Here is a 20,282-nt window from a genome sequence, read left to right as displayed (position 1 = left end):
CTAAGATCCATATAGAGCAGTGGTTTTCAACTCTGTCTTGGGGACCCCCCAGCCAATCGGGTTTTCAAGATATCCCTAATCAATATGCATGAGAGAGATTTGCATACCTGTCACTTCCATTATATGCAAATCACTCTCATGCATATTCATTAGGGATATCATGAAAACCCGACTGGCTGGGGGGTCCCCAGGACAGGGTTGAGAACCACTGATATAGAGAATAAATCAGTGATTATCTAATTATGAATAGTGTACCCTTGATAACATCTTCAAAGGGTAAATATCCCTTAAATATATAGAACTTTTAAGCTGTATCATTAAATGTGCTGTCCATATGGTTATTCTTGCACCATTAGGATATTGCACTGCATTCACATTGGCTCAGTTTGAATACCAATGTTCAGCATTCGTTACAGAACAGCTTAGTATAGCTCTCTATATATTTCAGTCTTTTGTGTTTTTATTATATATATTTTACATTTTTTGATTTAAGTTTTTTGAATTTCACTTATCTGAGATTTAGGGCTCCTTTTACAAAGGCACGCTAGGCTCTTAACACGCGGAATAGCATGCGCTAAATTGCCATGCGCTCTAGCCGATACCGTCTCCTTTTAAGCAGGCGGTACATTTTTGGTTAGCATGCGCGCTGATCCAGTGCGTGCAATAAAACCGCTAGCGCACCTTCATAAACGGAGCCCTTAGTGTCGGCTGGGGACAATTTTCTTCCCAACATGTTTCGCCAAAACCGTCTGTTTCAAAGGTGTCCCCTAAAAGATAAACACTTGTAAATTCAATCCCAAAAGTTAAAGAAAACCATTATAATCTTCTATAAGCAGTTTGGCGTTTTTGAACAAACTTTATATAGATCTTAAGGCAAACAACTGCGGTTTTCATGTATCTGGCATACTCTCAAAATATTTTAATAACATTATTATATCTATTGAAGCCATTACCGATATTCATGTTCCCTTTTCCCAGATAAGCTCTTACAGGAGAATTGTCCATTCAATCTCCAAATTCAAACCATATGGATTTACTGTATTCAAATTGAAAATCGAGTATTCTCTGTAATTCAAAAATTTACTATAAATCAGTGGCATAATCTGACCAGTCAATGTCTTCATTCATATTTTTAAAGTTTTCTCCAATTATTAAAGTTGGACTATGCAATGATTTTTTTTGTAGTTGGATATTTAAAAACATTAAAAAATATAAAATTATACCTGAACCTTGATGCAAAGTTTTCTGTACCACAAGTATCATTCATTAAAGGATAAGCTAAATGACTGTTGAGTGATACATTTTCAGAGTTGATATATACAGTATACATTTATTTTTTTCCTCAAAAGGGGACATCTACTAATTTTCAGTCCTGCCCCCAATCCCACCCTAGCCCCTCCCACAATTTCTTCCATTCAATTTTTGGCACCTCGAAGTAGTGTGTGGGGACAATGGGACAGGCAATGTAATAACTGGACGGTCCCGTTCAAAACAGGACGTATGGTCACTTTACCTATTCCCATCTATCCATAAACAGCATTTCTCCAATTTCTTTTCCTTTCCCCTCATCCCTGCGCGCCATGTCTTCCCTCTCTCTCCCATATTCTGGCATCTCTGTCTTCCCCTTAGCCCCTCCTGCGGTCTGTCATCTTTCTCCTCTCCTTCCCACAGTATGGCATCTCTCTTCCCTCCTTTTCTTCCTACTCCCCTGGGCTGGTATCTATCCCCTTCCCTGGTCTGGCATCACCTCCTTCCCCTAGGCAAGATTTTCTCTCTCCTCCTCCTTTCCTTAACTCCCCTCTCCCTTGATCTAGTACCTCTCTTCTCTTCTTCTCGGCCCTCCCCAGACCTACCTTAAAAATCCTGGTGGTTTAGTGGCTGCACAAAGTCTCGGCAGTCATTTTGAAAATCTGTTAGTGATGGGTCCAGTGGTGGTCAGAGGCCAGGAAAGAGGGTGGAATCTTTCCTGCCCCCAAAGAGGTCACTAGATCACCATGATTTTTAAGATAGCTCTGGGGAGAGCTGGCCTGTTTCCCCATTACCATGGTATTACTGTTGTATTGATTCCTGTTCCTGCAGCAATACTGCTGAATGGTCTATCACTACAGAAACAGAACAAGGAAGCGGGGAAGGGACACTGGTCAGACTACTGTGTGGACAAACATGTTTATTCACAATGTAGAATATCAGTAACAATTCACACAAATACACATTTAAATAAAACCAAATTGTGGCAGGCATGTAAAGTCCTTTATAGGAAACCATATACTGGACCCCAACACGGTCTGTGTTTTGGCCACAGGGGCCTTCTTCAGGGGTGTAAAATTATCCCAGTAGATGCTGCCAAATGACAAAGAATCCAAACAGAATTAACTTGCAAAAAAGACACGCAGAGGTGCCTGCCGCTTGGTTAATACAATTTGGAGAAAACGCTGCGATAGCCAAGATCCACTGTAATTACTGCAGTAATACCGGATAATTTCCTGATGGAGTCTCCATCACTGCAATAATGGTTACTGTGTCACTCGCTACTGCTGCTGCTCTCAATGTTGGGAGTGGGATAGGATGCAGCAAGGGGCTGATCCGTGGTAGAGCAGGGTGATGGTATAAGAACATAAGAATTGCTGCTGCTGCTAGGTCAGACCAGTGGTCCATCGTGCCCAGCAGTCCGCTCACGCGGTGGCCCTCTGGTCAAAGACCAGCGCCCTAACTGAGACTAGCCCTACCTGAGTACGTTCCTGTTCAGCAGGAAATTGTCTAACTTTGTCTTGAATCCCTGGAAGGTGTTTTCCCCTATGACAGACTCCAGAAGAGCATTCCAGTTTTCCACCACTCTCTGGGTAAAGAAGAATCTCCTTACGTTCATACAGAATCTATCTCCTTTCAGCTTTAGAGAGTGCCTTCTTTTCTCCCTACCTTGGAGAGGGTAAACAACCTGTCTTTATGTACTAAGACATGTATTCCCTTCATTATCTTGAATGTTTTGATCATGTCCCCTCTCAGTCTCCTCTTTTCAAGGGAGAATAGGCCCAGTTTCTCTAATCTCTCACTGTACGACAACTCCTCCAGCCCTTTAACCATTTTAGTTGCTCTTTGCTGGACCCTTTCGAGTAGTACCGTGTCCTTCTTCAAGTACGGCGACCAATGCTGAATGCAATATTCCAGGTGGGGGCGTACCATGGCCCGGTACAGTGGCATGATAACCTTCTCGGATCTGTTCGTGATCCCCTTCTTAATCATTCCTAGCATTCTGTTTGCCCTTTTTGCCGCCGCCATGCATTGCGTGGACGGCTTCATCGACTTGTCGACCAGTACTTCCAAGTCTCTTTCCTGGGGGGTCTCTCCGAGTACTGCATTGGACATCCTATATTCGTGTACAAGATTTTCTGTGGTGTTGCACTGTATGCAGAATCCAGCTCCTTGGTGTTTCCGTTTAATTTTTGTCTACATATTTCTATTTTACCCCTTTTGCCATAGCGTGGTTTTTAGTTCCGGTCACGGTGGTAACAGCCCTGACAATCATAGGAATTCTATGAGCATCATAGCTGTTACCGCCATGGTCAGTGCTAAAAACCGCGCTACAATTTTGTAAAAGTGTGTTTGGGGGTAAGTGTGTGATTACATATTTCATACTGGGTGAAGATGTTTCCTGTTTTCTGTGTGCACGAAAGACATGGTTCTCTGTTAGCATTGATTGTGAAGGATCAATCTGTACTAATCTGGCTTGTTTTACAATGGGTGAATATATAAGATGCTGCCTTTTCCTAGGTACACTTTTATTGTGCGATGTGTAGATTGTTACTAAAAATCATGTTTTTCATATAGATGAGGGGTTGTCAAAAAATGATGGGACCCAGGTATCACATATGCTAGGTATACCACTGCATCTAAGTGCCATCTCTTTCTAGCATGAACATCCATTTTACAAACTGAAAGGAAAGAAGTTAATTCTACAGTTTGAACTATTGTCAGCTTTTGATTTGGTATATGACACTTTTACTGCAAGTTCTGGAAGCAATAGGTATGACAGGTAAGGTTTACAGATGGTTTCAGGAATTTTTTTGCAAACTAGGACATAGTGGGTTAAAACTAAGGAGGGATTATCAGATATTTGCTCAAATCCTTGTGGCATGCCAATGTTATTCAAGTTATATCTTGCTTCACTAGGATTTATTTTAGATCAGGCATAACTTAATGTAGTTATACAGATGGCATCATTCTTCTCTTACCTGTGGAACATTCCTTAGATATGACAACTTAGAGGTTACAAAAGGTTTTTGAGTCAATAGAAACTTGGATGAAGTCCCACAGATTAAAACTCAATACAGAAAAAAAACTAAGATTTTGTTAATGGAGAAAGATAGACAACTAACGACCACTGGAGAGATAAAGGCATGACTCCCCCAAAGATGTGAATAAAACAGTACATACCTACCTGTATGATAGCTTCAGATGTTATGGTCATTCCGAGTAAAGCAGCAAGCAGATTCCTGGAGTAGGCTTGTGGACCCAGGCCCATATCCTACTGTAACTAGTACACTTGTGATGGAATGTGTGAACCCACCAAAAACCTACTGTACACCACAACAACCATTAAGTTGCAGGTATCACATATATGTAAGTACAGTAGGTTTTTGGTGGGTTTTAGAGGGCTCTCCTTACAATGTAATGGAGTAATGTTTTATATAAAGTCCACTTCAGTGTCCCCTAGTGTGTTCCAGTCTACTAAGAATGCTGCCCCTCCCAACCACAGATTTAACTAAGGCCAGTACTGGGCAGACTTGCACAGTCTGTGTCTGTATATGGCCATTTGGTGGAGGATGGGCTGGGGAGGGTTTCAATGGCTAGGAGAGTGTAGATGGGTTGGAGTAGGTTTTAATGGAGATTTCGGCAGTTGGAATCCAAGCACAGTACCGGGTAGAGCTTTGGATTCTTGCCCAGAAATAGCTAAGAAGAAAAAAAAATTTAAATTGAATCAGGTTCGGCAGACTGGATGGACCATTCGGGTCTTTATCTGTCATCATCTACTATGTTACTATGTTTAATGGCTTGTTTATGTGCGTTTTTCCTTTTAAATGTTTTCTTTTGAAAATAGTCCTAAAAGATAGATGCACTGACCTGAAAAATGTCTAGCAAATGGCCATTTTTGAAACAAAAAGTTGGATGTTTTTCTGATTTGAAAATGACCATTTCTCTACTGGATTTTTGGCCTTTTTTTCTCGAAACATCCACAATTAGATTTAGACGTCATATTGAAAGTGTCATTGAAAATACCACAATAATCAATCAATAGAAGCATATGATGCACGGTAATGTCCTCGGATGATTTTTTTAGCAACAAGAAAATGAAATTATCGAAGAACAAGAGGGGCAAAGAACAACAGAACTGGACGACAAACTCGGAATCAATATCAACCGTGATTAATTTATCATCACATTCATTGACCATTGAGGAAGAACACGTTTTATCTCTTGGATTATCTTTTGTTCCAACAAATCATTTCAACAGTTTTCAGTTCAGGATTGATTTTAAAAGATTTATACGATCTTTACAACTAAAAATTTTCTTTCAAAATAAAAGTTCATTTGATCGTTCCATGGTATATAATAAATTCAATTGGACACCACCAGGACCTATCGATTGCACATTGTCTGTCTTCAAGCAAGTAGTTTTAGATGAAGTTGATCAAATCAAACTTTCCTATAAAAATAATAACTTATCTAAATCAAAAAGAGCAGCATTGAAAAATCTGAGAAGTAATACTGACATTATCAAAAATGCAGATAAGGGAGGTGCAGTCGTGTTGCTAAACAAAACAGATTACATTGAAGAAGCATTGAGCCAGTTAAATAATCCCTTGATTTACAAGGAAGTATGTCTAGATCCCACACTGAGATTAAGGACATTAATTTCCAAAATCACTAAATTTGCATTAACAGTGGATATTTAACTAAACGTGAACACAAATTTCTCAATGTTATCAATCCGACCATTCCAGTTCTATATTTATTATCTAAAATACACAAAAATCCAACAAAACCCCCTGGACGTCCTATAATCTCAGCGAGAGAGTCGCTGCTTGAAGCATTATCTTATGTGGATAAGTTTTTGCGTGAGTTTGTTGTAGCACAATCATCATATATCAAAGACACCACACATTTTTTGAATATCATTGTTGAAGTTCACACGGACCAGTTTTTGATAGTTACTCTAGATATTAATTCTCTCTATACTTTCATTCCTTAGGAAGATGCGATAGATGCCATTAGAGTAGTTATTGATTCCCGGGCACACCCACATGTGGTCCCTACTGATTTTCTCTTACAGTTAACTAGGATAGCCATGCAAGAAATTTTTTTTTCTTTTTCTCGACAAACTTTAAGTTGAGCTATCAGAAGTTGCCATGGGAGTGACCTTCACGTCATCGATAGCCTGTATATTTATGAACTAATTTGAAATTGAATGGATATCAAGTTCTCCTTTCATAAAAAAATATTTTCTTGGCATAGGTTCGTTGATGACATTTTCATTTTGTGGACCGGAACTTTCCCACTGATGAATTTTTGGCTTTTATTAAATGGTTAAACAGCTGTAACAAAAATATTCAATTTACATATAATTTTAATATTTCATTTTTGGATGTCAACATTGAACAAACTAAGGAAGGGTTTATCACCAAAGTGCACAGATCGCAATACCCGGCCTATTACATTCAACCAGCTGTCATCCCAGGGGGCTGCAAAACTAGCTTACCCTATTCACAATTTCTACACTACAGTCGTATTTGCAGCAAAGACCAAGATTTCAAAATACAATCTAAATTATTATGGGAGAAATTTAGTGATAGGGGTTATAGCGCAATGAATCTCAATGCAGCACACAAGAGGGCCAAATACAACAACAACGCTCTGTTATTAAACACACAATCTAAACAAGACCATGATAACAGCATTTTGACATTCATTTCTCAATACACCAATGCAAGCCTGCGCACTGGAACATCATGAAGACTTATGATATAGTTTAGTTTAGAAGTGCATATTCTCGAGGAAGGAATCTTAAGGAGATATTGAGTCCTTCAGCAACAAGAACACCTTCTCAATGTTTAAAAGCAATCTTGACTGGACATTACAAGTGCAATCACTGCAAGAATTGTGAAATGATGTTACAAACTTAGAATTTTATAAATCCAGTTGATGGCAGGAGTTACAGAATAAATTTGTTCAGTAACTGTAATAGCACCCATTTTGTTTATCTCATCTTGTGCCCCTGTGGAAAATCCTATGTGGGTAAAACAATTAGAAGTCTAAAAATTAGACTCAATGAACATAGATCGGATCTATAAAGACAAAACCAAAGCACTAATAGTTATCTCATTGCATTGAATTTCACCATAAGTTCGAGCATTTAAAATGCAGGGTCATCGATGTGATTAAAAAACAACTGAGAGGGGGTAATCGTGTTAGGCTCATGTTACAGTGTGAGCAGCACTGGATTTTTAAATTAAAATCTTTAGAACTACATGGCCTCAAAAATCAGATTGAGTGGAGTGCATTTTTATGAAATCTATACATTTTAGGTAATATTTGATTCTTTCATAACATCATTATCTTCATGCAGTTTTCCAGCACTACAAAGACTCGAGCATCGTTCTGCCCCTCCCCCGAGCCAGCAGGGTTAAAGCTAAAGATTGCAGCGGGCCAAAGTTCTTTTCGCCGGGAGCCCGCTCCAGAGAGGCACTCGAGCACCGCTCTGCCCCTCCCCCGAGCCAGCAGGGTTAAAGCTATTGTTAAAGCTATTGTCTGAGGATGATTCAATAATAATTGATCTTCTACCAGACAATTTCAAAATCCTTACGTTAAACCGCACAGGAAAAAAAGGAGGAGGATTAGCTATTATTCTTAAAGAAGAATTCGAGTTCAAACTACTGGATTCCAAAATGACCGACCACTTAAAAATCTTAGCCTGTAAAATCAATAACAGTCAACTAGAAGAATCCTTATCCTGCATACTATTCTATGTCCCACCAAAAAGCTGGCCCAAAGCCAAAGAAGACTTCTGTGAATTTGTCCTACACAATTCAATTGGCCCTAACTACAATATCATCACAGGGGACATAAACATACACCTAGATGAAGAGAACAATACAGACACAAAAGAGCTTAAAAACTTTCTATCCCTACTCAACTACAACCTCCCGGTACCCACACAAACTCACGAAAAAGGCCATCATTTAGATTTGGTTGCCATGTCCACAAAGGAAATCCTTGACCCAGTCATCTCTATACCTGAAGGCACCTGGTGTCACGACATCTGGTCCAACCATTTCACTTATTATTTCAAGTTAATCTGGTCACACCGAAAATCTAAAACACTTCCGATGATAAAAAAAGAACATCACACAAGAGGTTATATTAATCCAGAAGAATACTGGTCACAGTACAAACTGCAAACGGAGATAGAGAAAGGATTCGATTTCTGGGACCACTGGATGACAACCAGCACATCCATTTTAGATAAAATTGCCCCTATACATAAATGCAAAAGCAAATATAAATGCAAACAAATATAACAAATGGTTCGACACCGAACTATTAAAAATGAAACAACTAGCTAGGCGACTGGAAAGAATTTGGAAAAAAAACAGGAGAATTGGCAGATCGTAACAAATGGAGAGCCAACATAAAAATCTACAAACAACTGATAAAAGACAAACGTAAAGCATTCTACTCTACCAAAATCAACCTATCTTACAATGGTTCACAAGGAATCAATACAAAAGAGTTGTTCAACCTAAACACAAATCTATTAGACACCACTCACTACTCTATAATTGTGCACAACACGAAGTTACCCTCTGCGAAAGACCTAGCGCTACATTTTGATTCTAAAATTAAAAACCTAAGAAATAACTGTTTAACAAACATCCCTAGTGATCACCAAATAGCTAACTTACAAGACAATGAAATACCAACAGACATGATCTGGAGTTCTTTTCATGATTTAGAATGGAATAACTACACCAAACTATACAACAAATACTCTAAATCTCAATGCGTTCTAGACACATGCCCCCCGGATATTATGAAAGCAGCACCATCAGAATTTAAACTATTACTGCTACACTACTTAGCTCACAACCTAAAAAATGGGAATTTCCTCACTAACAACAGTCACATAATAATAACCTCTATCCCAAAAAATAGAAAAGAATCCTCAGCGCTAATAACCAACTACAGACCTATAGCATCTATCCCATTTATTGTAAAAATCATGGAAGGATTGGTTCACACCCAATTAAAGGAATATCTTAATCAGTTCTCTCTCCTACATGAAACTCAATCCGGTTTTAGACCTTTATTCAGTACGGAGACAGTAATTGCTGCTATCTTAGACTATTTGCACCTATTATTTAGCAAGGGCCTCAATGCCCTGATCATGCAATTTGATATGAGCTCTGCATTTGATCTGGTAGACCATGGGAAAATGCTACAATGCCTAGACGCCATTGGTATCAGGGGTGAGGTGTTGAACTGGTTTTGTGGCTTCCTTACATCCCGTACCTACCAGGTATGCTTCAACTATGATCACTCCGATATCTGGAGCAACTCATCCGGTGTGCCACAAGGGTCACCGCTTTCCCCATTGCTTTTCAATGTCTACATGTCCTCATTGGGCGTGCAATTAACCTAACTGGGGATAAAACTATTAGTTACGCAGATGATTTTACGATCATCATCCCATTTGCTAACTCTATCTCAGAAACCATTCCCAAGGCATCAGAAGCCATAAATGAGATGGAACAATGGATGACAGATTTCAAGCTCAAACTTAATCCAGAAAAAACAAAATTCTTTGTTGCCTCTCCACACCCGCTTGACAACAAAACCCCACTATGCATCAATGAACTTAGTTACCCTATTCAGCCCACCATGAAGATATTGGGTGTAACTCTGGATTAATGCCTAACCATAAAAGACCAGGTGGACTCCATAATCAGAAAGGGTTTTTTCACTCTATGGAAACTTAGATCCATTAAATCATATTTCGATTCGTCAGCATTCAGAATCCTAGTGCAATCCCTCGTACTAAGTCAACTTGACTACTGCAACATCGCCTATTTAGCAATCTCCCAAAAGAATATGCGACATCTTCAAATAATGCAAAATGCAGCAGTCAGACTTATCTTCGGGCTGAAGAAATTCAATCACGTGACATCTTACTAATGGCAGTTGCACTGGCTGCCGACGGAAGCACGCGTAAAGTTTAAATTCACCTGCCTCTGCTTCAAAGTACTATATGGACTAGCCCCCAAATACATAACGGACCTTTTCTCTTTTTCCACCAACAGACGCAAGAGAAGCACACGTTCAAACTTCGTTTCCCCTCCAGTTAGAAGTTGCAAACTGAAAAAACACCATGAACACCTTCTCTCACACCAAGCAGCCTTATGGAGTAAAGACCTAGATCAATTGCTCTCACCCACTACTTATGATGAATTTAGGAAGCGCCTAAAAACATACCTGTTCGTGAAATACCTAGACAACTGACCCGCCCTTCTATCTCTCCTCAATAAAGGTCCTCCTGACCTCTTACCCATTCCCTCTCTCCCCTCTTATGTCCGCATAGAACTTCACGGTACTGCGATATATATAAACTGTTATTATTATCATATTGTAATTTTCACTGTATTTTTTTGAAATGCGTGACCTTTTCCTAACAGGTCCTCTCGGAAATTTCTTAGCAAACTGTATATCTTATATTCTTGCTCAGCAAACTGTATATCTATATTTTTGCTTTCTTAAAGTTTCTGCACTCTGTATTTTCCTCTGACTATCTGCATATTGTAACTTGCTGAACGTCCAGCTCTCTTGATTGTAAACCGCCTAAAAGTCGCAAGATTGTGGCGGTATAGAAGAAAAAAGTTATTATTATTATTAAATGTTAATGAAGCCAGATTTCATCATTTTTCTGGATGACCCAGTCCCTGATCTCATCCATGCACATCAGCTTTTTCAGATGTCACATGCACACTGTCGCATCACATATCATGTAATTTGTTCTGGAAAATATACATGTTTAGTAATAATGTCAGCAATTTCATTATAAAGCATTTATTTCAAAATATAAATTTTCATGACTTCAGCAGCCATTCTTGATTTTATTGGCTAGCTATCATGTCGGTGTCTTTTTTATATACAGGCCCCATTTTGTAATTATTGGGAGAGTAAGTTTGTGGTGACCGTGCAACACGTAAGTTGTGTTCTCTGTTTCTATCCATTTATAACATTTAAATTATGAAAATTTGACATCCCTGATCTCCTAAGAATTTGATATGATGCACTATTTCATTTTTCTTTCATTTGCAGAAGATCAAGTAATGATGATTTTCTAGCACTTTCCCTGAAGAAGCCTGTTAGTGTGAAACAGATTTGGCTTCTGTTGGGTTTGAAAAGATAAGTGCTTGTTTTGTGTTTAAAATAAGGTCTCTTCTATTAAACTGCGCTAGCAGTTTTCTAGTGCGGAGAGCTGCACTGAATGGCCCACGCTGCTCCCGACACTCATAGAGTTCCTGCACTAAAAACTCCCAGCGCAGTTTAATAGAAGAGGGGGTTAGTATGCCATATACAGCATTGCTAATGGATTGATCTTGGATGGTTGCTAGCTCTCTTTTCCTCCATTCAGTATGGGAGAAAATGAATTCTGATTGTTTGAATATTTTAAAATTGAATTAAAAAAATAAATATAAATAATTAACAAAAAAATATTAAAAAACTAATTAATTCAAACAGAGGTTTTTGACCAGTGATATTACCCTAAACCCCTAACTGGTGTCTTTCTAGTGACTGGATTCCTGGGGTTCTTTGAGGTCTTTTTTTCCTCTGATTGGATGCTTCCCTTAGTGTTCTACATTGATTGATTATCTTGGGATTAATATATTTCTTGAACACTAATCAAAGTTTCTCATTTGATTTTGGTCAGATTGAAAATACCACAAAATTATTTTTCAACATGTTTTGCGACAGTTTCTTAGTGTGTGCTAACCATGTGTAAAAGGGCTTAATGCCCTTTAGTTAAAGGTCCCCTTAATGGCTAACCACTCTTTATTCTTTCCTACCCAATAAAACAGGGGTGCCCAACGCGTCGATCGCGATCAACCGGTAGCTCAGGAAGGCAACGTGAGTCAATCGCAGAGCCCATCCCGGACTCTGTGATAGACTCGTGTTGCCGTCCCGATCTACCGGGCCTATCAGCCTTCCTCTCCCCGACGTCAAAGACGCCGACGCCGGGCATTAGGCTGTTTTAGTCATTTCAGAGGGGGGGGGGGGCGTGGTGGCGGCAGCAGCAGCAACAACCTGAAAAAGAAATCATCCTGGCCCAGGTCGGTGTCATACTCCGGAACTTCTACCTCTTCCAGCAGCCCTCTCCCTTCTACCTGCTTCCGGCCACACCCCCTGCTCCGCGGCTCTCTTCGGCAACTCAGCAGCAGCGATCGACACAAGCTTCTGTCGTCGGAACCTACCCTCTGCGAGTCCCGCTTGTTTCAACTTCCTTTTTCCACAAAGGCGGTACTCGTAGAGGGAAGGCCTCGATGTCGGCAGCTTGTCTTGATCACCGCTGCTGACGAGTTGCTTACGAGAGCCGCGGAACAGGGGGGTTTTGCCAGGTGCAGGTAGAAGGGAGAGGGCCAGATGCAGGACTCGTGGGTGAGGGAGCAGAAGAGAGAGAGAGGGGAGGGAAACAAAAGGAAATATTTCATACTGGGCTGGGCCAGAGTGGAGGGAGGGTGGAAAGATTCTGGCTACAGGGTGCATTAACAAAGGAAAAGGGGGGAAAGCTGAAAATGGAGATAGTGACACAAAGAAGAGAAAGAGTAAGCAGGACCTACTGAATAAGGATAGAGATACAGAGGGGACATGAAGAGGAGGTGAAATAGAGACATAGAAGTAATGCTGAAAAAGTGTGGGGGGGGGAGATAAAGGCATTGAAAGGGCAAATGGTGAACATGGGGTAAAGACAAGGACAGAGACAAATGAAGATTCTGAAAAAGTGGTAAGATAGGGATATAGGTGAGATGGACACAAAGAAGGGTGATGCTGGAAAATAGGTGGAATGGTAATTCTGACAGACACAGAAGGGAAATGCTGGATCAAGGAGAGATGGGGCTCAGGCTGGATGGAATGAGGAAAAATGCCTTGTTGGCCCAGAACTTCCTCTCCTACATCAGAATTGACGTCAGGGAGCGGAATGCTTGTCAGCGCGACGCTTCTGCAGGGAAAGCTTGGGACGGCGGTGGCTTGGGGGCTGTTCCCCGATGGCGGTGGCAGCAAACCGAGTGGCTTGGGGGAGGGAATGGAGAAAGAAAGAAAGGGGGCAGACAGGGAGACAGAAAGAAGGGGGAACAGGGAGACAGAAAGAAAAAGTTGGGGGAGAGAATGAGGTCTGGAGGAGAGGAAACATACAGGAGGCTGAAAGAAAGGAAGAAAGATTGGATGCACAGTCAGAAGAAGAAAGTGCAACCAGAGACTCATGAAATCACCAAACAGTAAAGGTAGGAAAAATGATTTTATTTTCAATTTAGTGATCAAAATGTGTCGGTTTTGAGAATTTATATCTGCTGTCTATATTTTGCACTATGGCTCCCTTTTACTAAACCGCAATAGCATTTTTTAGCGCAGGGAGCCTATGAGCATTGAGAGCAGCACGAGGCATTCAGCGCAACTCCCTCTGCTAAAACCTACTATTGTGGTTTAGTAAAAAGGGAGGGGGTGTATTTGTCTATTTTTGTATTTTGTTACTGAGGTGACATTGCATAGAGTCATCTGCCGTGACCTCTTTGAAAAAACCCGTAATATGAATAATTAACATTTTCTCTGCCTTTCAGTGTGCTTTGTGTTTTTTTTAATTTTATTGTTGGTAGATCATTTTGACTTAGTCATTATAAAAGTAGCTCGCAAGCCCATAAAGTGTGGCCACCCCTGCAATAGAACATGGAAAGAAATTTTACCTAAGATGTTGAGAAATGTCTGTCTACTCCCTTTAGTGCTTTGTGGAGACATAAGAACATAAAGAGTTGCCATACTGGGACAAATTGACTGGGACAGTATCCTGTTTCCAACCATGGCCAACACAAGTCAACACTGGCAAGATCCTAAAGAGTAAAACAGATTTTATATTTTAGGATTAAGCAATGGATATCCCCAAGTATATTTTAATAATGGCTTGTTGACTTCTTTTCAAAAGTTATCCAAACCTTTTTTAAACCCTTCTAAGCTAACTGCTTTTACAACAAATTCTGGCAATGACACATATAAATTTGGGGTAAGTGATCCACCCTGAGAGAACTGGACCAGTACATCACTTTCCTACCAATCCCCTTTTTTGGACAACCCCCAAAACTAGAGGTTTCGACATTTTAACCATAATGATGGTTAGGTGGCTTTATAGATAGTCTTTTCTAAGTCTAGAGAATGACACAGTGACAAAATTCATCACAGTTCCTGTCCCAGTTGATAACCATAGGAAAACATATCCATGTCGTTCTTTAAAGAGAGAGGGAAGAATCAGAGTATGAATGGGCACAACCACTGACCCTCAAGCCTTGCATTAAAGAGTGCTGATGTAGAGTGACTTAGGCTGAGATAGACACTAAGGGGTCCTTTTACAAAGGCATGGTAGCGGTTTAACGTGCGGAATACCGTGCATTAAATCGCCTGCCGCGCTAGTACCTAATGCCTCCTTTGACGAGACGTTAGGATTTTAGGCTGCCGCGGGGGTTAGCGTGTGATGAAATGTCCGACATGCTAACCCCCGTAGCGCGCCTTGATAAAAGGAGCCCTAAAAAATGATATGGGAATGATTCGTGTGGTTATCCGCAGGGACGGGAATAGAGATGAGTTTTGTCACCGTGTCATTCTAACAATTTGTTGCTTGGTCTCTCCAATAAAAATCCAAGGATCACATTTGTGATCATTATTGCCTCCCTATACAAAGCCAGATTAAATTTAAAATTATCTGCTGGGCCAGAATACTTGGGAAGTAGGTAAGATTGTTTATTCTTAGACCTGCCTTATGGTTACAGAGCTAATTATTTCAGGGCCAGAAAGGGTGAGTTAACTGTCGTTTGCATTTCCCCTTTCTTGTGCTATCAACTTCCCCCTGAGCAACTGTTAGTGGGACATTACTTTTAATTTTGCAAAATGTTAAAGACCTGGCTTTTGCAAAGAGCCTTTGGTTAATTCTTCCTGCCTTGGTTGTCTTTGGGTTAAATAGGGGAAGGAAGGTTTATTTTAACATAATGTTAATGTGTTTCATATTTTCTGGTTTTACAGGATGGATTATGAATTTTTCTAGACTGTTTCTAAAATTACACTTTATTATCACAATAATGTAACCATGGGTTACAAAAATAAGTTTGAAATAGAAGTTTTTATTTTGAAGTGAAAAGTTTTGTTTGTTAGCTGGGTAATTTAATGCTGTATTTGCCTGCCTGAGAGTGAGAATTCTGGAATGTTTATGTCTGCATCAGCTCTGATGAGATCACGTAGCAGTGAGCAGTGCAGGTCAGGATTCTATAACTGCCAGAGAGAGGAAAAAAAAATTGGGAAGAGTTCAGTTTGAAAGACAGTTTGGTCTGGGGTTTGTTTGAGAATAGTTTAAAATACATCAGGGTTGGAAAAGTTAGGGAATTTCAATTATTTTTTTCTTTTCTATGGGTAGTAGAGAAAATTAAAGCAACAAACATATTTTTCAGGGTGTTAGGTTTTTGCTCCCTTTGATTTCTTTAAGTTAGGAAGTAGGTTTGCTGTTGATCAAAACTGAATCTCAAAAGAAGAAAAAAGAAGCGCTGGTACCCAACGGCTGTGTAAAATAAACAACGGAGTCTTGTGAGAAAATTTACATTTGAAATCTGTGAGAAAAATCTTTTGAAAGGACTAAATTCTATGAGGAAAAGTTTATTTGGGATTTTATGTTAAAGTTATTGGATATATATATCTTTTAGAATTGTAATAATAAAATAACAAAAACTCTTATTTCTTGTAAATTTTTTTTTAAAAGGTAATTTTAGATTTTATGTTTAACTTTTCCCTCTTAAGAGACTGAAAACAGAGTTTTAAAAGAGGGAGGGGTTACAATAAGAAACAAAACATGAAAAAGGTAATTCCAAAAGTTGACACCTCAATTCGAGCACTAATAATGCATGTGGTTTATAGACTACTAGTGCTTACATGTGATTGGCGTCAATAATTGGCAGTTATGCATGTAAGTGCTAGATATTATTCAATAAACAGAACATAAGAATAGCCATACTAGGTCAGACCAATGGTCCATCTAGTCCAGTATTCTGTTTCCACAGTGGCCAATCCAGGTCACAAGTACCTGGCAGAAAAGTGTAGTTACTTACCTGTAACGTAGATTCTCTGTGGACAGCAGGATAGTCAGCCACATATGGATGAGTCAGTCACATATGGGTGTTGTCCCAACAGCTCCCAATTTGCGGATAAGCTCTCCAATAGCTGAGAGAGATTTTTTTTTTTCCTCTGAGTACGTGCAGTGCTCGGGCCCCACTGGCATGCCCGAGCACTACCCATTTCCCCCTGCTTCCCCCTAAATCCCTAGGATGTTCCTAGCTGTGGCCGGGTCGGCCATATGGGGAGGCGGGTGGGAGGCGGGTGGGTTGTGTGGCTGACTATCCTGCTGTCCACGGAGAACCTACGTTACAGGTAAAGTAACTACACTTTCTCCTAGGACAAGCAGGATGAGTCAGCCACATATGGGTGACTCCCTAGCCGAGGGATGTACCGAATGGACCTGCGCCTTTGCGCTCTGTGCATCCCTCGCCTGGCTGTGGAGGCCGAGCCGGGCAGGGTAATCAGGTAAAGCAGGTTGAGTTGTAGAAACAAGGTTTTTGATAAAGTGCTGTGTTAACTGGGCAATAATACTCACTGAACAGTAAAACTGGTCAATAACAATCAATGGACAGAGAGAAACCAACTGGTCAACAGTGACAATTTGTAGTTGCATGTGACAATTCATACTTGCTTATTCAACATTCAGTCTAGACAGGTAGTACTGGAAGACCTACTTAATCAATATCTATAACACCCTACTTGATCGGTGTTTGTCAAGGCTGTGCTAGTGGTTGCTGTCCCTCCTGGGAGGGAAGGGCCGCTTGCAAGACTGTTCGGCCGAATGCATTCGGGGCATGGAATGCTATGTCAAGTTTCAAGTTTTATTGGGATTTGTTATCTACGCAATATCATATATTTCAATGCGTATAACAATTGTTTTTAAAATAACAATTAACAAATTGGGGAGGACAAAACAAGATAATATAGACAAATTTTGACATTCTATTACAAACTGGTACAAAAGGCAAAAGGGGGTGAACTACAATTTTTAAGAAAAGAAAAAGAAACATTTAAGGAAAAAAAAACACATATGAAGGGGTCATATAAAACATATATGGTAGGATCTCAAATCCAAGATATAAAGTAAAATAAAGAGTATTTTGGCGACCTACACATAACCCTCATTAAAAACTGGGATTTAGTACTTGTAGGTAATATTTTCTATACATTGAAAGCGTCCTTGAACAAAAAGCTTTTAAGGGAACGCTTAAATTTTTCTAAAGAAGGTTCATTACGTAAAAATAGTGGTAAATTGTTCCAGAGCTGGGGTGCTATGACCGAAAAAAGGTAGATTTCCTGGTCCCTATTATTTTTAAAGACGGAATAGTTAATAGATGTTGTTGTGTTGATCTGAGTGTCCTAGATGAAGAATATGGTATCAAAAAACGGTCCAAAAATAACGGCACATGTGATTGTTGAATTTTAAATGTTAAGAGTATGATTTTAAAAGTTATTCTGTGTGTGATTGGTAGCCAATGAGCAGTTTGTAAAAGTGGCAGTAGAGCTTGATGAAGGTGTGCATGGAGGACCAAGTGGCTGCATCACAGATGTCCTCTATTGGTGTGTGGTGTAGATGAGCCAGAGTGGTGGCTACGGCTCTGAGCTGGTGGGCGTGGGCTCACGTTGCGCTCTTCTATAGGTGAAGGAGATGCACTGGGATATCCAGCGCGAGAGCGTGCGATTGGTAACCGGCAGTTCTGATCTGTTTAGGTCATAAGAGATGAACAGTTGTGAGGCTTGTCCGGTCCGTTGCATCCTGTTGATGTAGGTAATCAGGGCCCGCACACCGTCCAGGAGGTGTCGCTGAGGTGGCTTTGAGCCTCCCTGTGAGGGGATGTAGAGTGCAGGGAGGATGATAGACTGGTTGATGTGGAACGCTGAAGCCACCTTTGGCAAGAAACGGGGGGGTGGGAGGGGGGGTTCTGAGCACCACCCTGTCCTCATGGAGGAGTGTGTCGGGGAGGGTGATGGACCAGGGCCTGGATCTCGCTGATACGCCTTGCCGACACGATGGAGGTCAGGAAGAGGGTTTTCCAGGAAAAGACTCTGGGATCTGACTCCCCCAAAGGTTCGAAGGGGTCGAGGGCAAGCTGATGCAGCACCAAGTTGAGGTCCCATCTGGGCGGTGGTGGTATAACCAGTGGGTGCCGATTGGACAGTCCCTTCATGAATTTTGTGATTACTGGGTGCCCCCGACACCGGTGTGTTGTCTAAGCCAGTGTGGTATGCCGCGATCACACTTAGGTGGACCTTGATGGAAGTGGGTTTTAAGCCCCCCTTGAGATAAGCTCAGTAGGTACTGCGGGATGTCTGGTATGGGGCAGTTGTAGGAGTCTTGCTGCGTGCCTGAGCACCAGTAGCAGAACCTTCTCCATTTCAAATCATAACATTTTCTGGTTGAGGGTCTTCTGGCTGCCATAAGAATGTGCTCCACGTCTTGTGGTAGGTTCATCCTCTCAACCTCCATGCAGTCAGGGCTAAGGAATACACGTCGTGGAGGGTAGAGCTCCCGTGTTGTGTTATCAGATCTGCACTGATCAGGAGGCGGAGAGGTGGTTGAACCGATATCCGTTGCCGGAACGAGAACCATGGTTGCCGGGGCCAGAACGGGGCAATCATGATCATCGTTGCTCTGTCCTGAAGGATCTTCTGCAGGACTTTGGGTAAGAGAGGTGTTGATGAGTAGGCATATAAGAGTCTGTGGTTCCAACTCAAAGACAGACCATCGGGGCTGAGACGGCGATGGATCAGTCTCATTGAGCAGAAGGTCATGCATTTTGAGTTCAGTTCTTTTGCAAACAGGTTGATGCTCGGTGTGCCCCAGGTGCTGAAGATCTTCTTCGTCACCGCTAGGTTGAGAGACCACTTGTAGGAATCCAGCTGGTGGCTGAGGCTGTCTGCCAGGTTGTTCTGCTCCACCGGGAGGTAAGTTGCCTGGATGGGGTATTGAATGGAGTTGGCGAACTCCCATATGCGGCAAGCTTCCTTGCAGAGTGAGGCTGACCCTGTCTCTCCCTGCTTGTTGATGTAGTACAGGGCCACCTGGTTGTCTGTTTGGATGAGGACTGCCCTGCCTGTCACCCATTGTTTGAAGGTTTCGAGGGCATTCCCTATGGCCCTGAGCTCCGGTTGGCGAATGAGTATCTGGGTGGTCAGTGGTTGGTTATGCTGGTTCCAGTGATGTCTGAGGTGCTATTGCAGGGGTCTCGTGTGTAGTCTGGTGTGCTGGACCACAAAGACCGCAGCCGCCATGTGGCCCATGAAACGCATGAGGGAGTGTGCTGATGATGAGCTGCTGGCCGAGATGTGATGGGCCATGGGTGTCATGGCGTCGATCCGGCAGTCCGGTAGAAAGGCCTTGGTTCATGTGGTGTCGATGACTGCCTCAATGAATGATATCCTCTGGGTGGGTATTAGGTGGAATTATTTTTTTTTTTGTAGTTGGTGAGGCACCCCAGTTCTTGGAGGGTTATGGTGGTTGTCAGGGCCGGCTGTGCCTCCCTTGGAGATTGGGCCACTATCAGCCCGTCGTCGAGATAAGGGAGGACGCATACCCCCTGAAGGCGAAGATGTGCTGCTGCCACGGCCACACACTTTGTGAACACTCTTGGAGCCATTGAGAGTCCAAAGGGTAGGACCTTGTACTGGAAGTGTCTGTCTTGGCTTTTGAAACGACGATGCCTTCTGTAGGCTGGGTGCATGGGCACGTGAGTGTATGCATCCTGTAAGTCCAGGGATACTAGCCAATCCTCAGGCTGTACCAGGGCAAGACTGTACCCAGAAAGTGCATCCGGAATTGTTCCTTGTGTATGCATCTGTTGAGCTTGCAAAGATCCAGGATCGAGCGTTTGTCCTTGTCCATGGGGACG

The sequence above is a fragment of the Geotrypetes seraphini genome, chromosome 11 (genome assembly GCF_902459505.1).
Source record: "Geotrypetes seraphini chromosome 11, aGeoSer1.1, whole genome shotgun sequence".
NCBI classification, from domain to species: domain Eukaryota; kingdom Metazoa; phylum Chordata; class Amphibia; order Gymnophiona; family Dermophiidae; genus Geotrypetes; species Geotrypetes seraphini.
The sequence above is the reverse complement of the archived record's forward strand: the minus strand, read 5'-3'. Positions refer to the sequence as shown.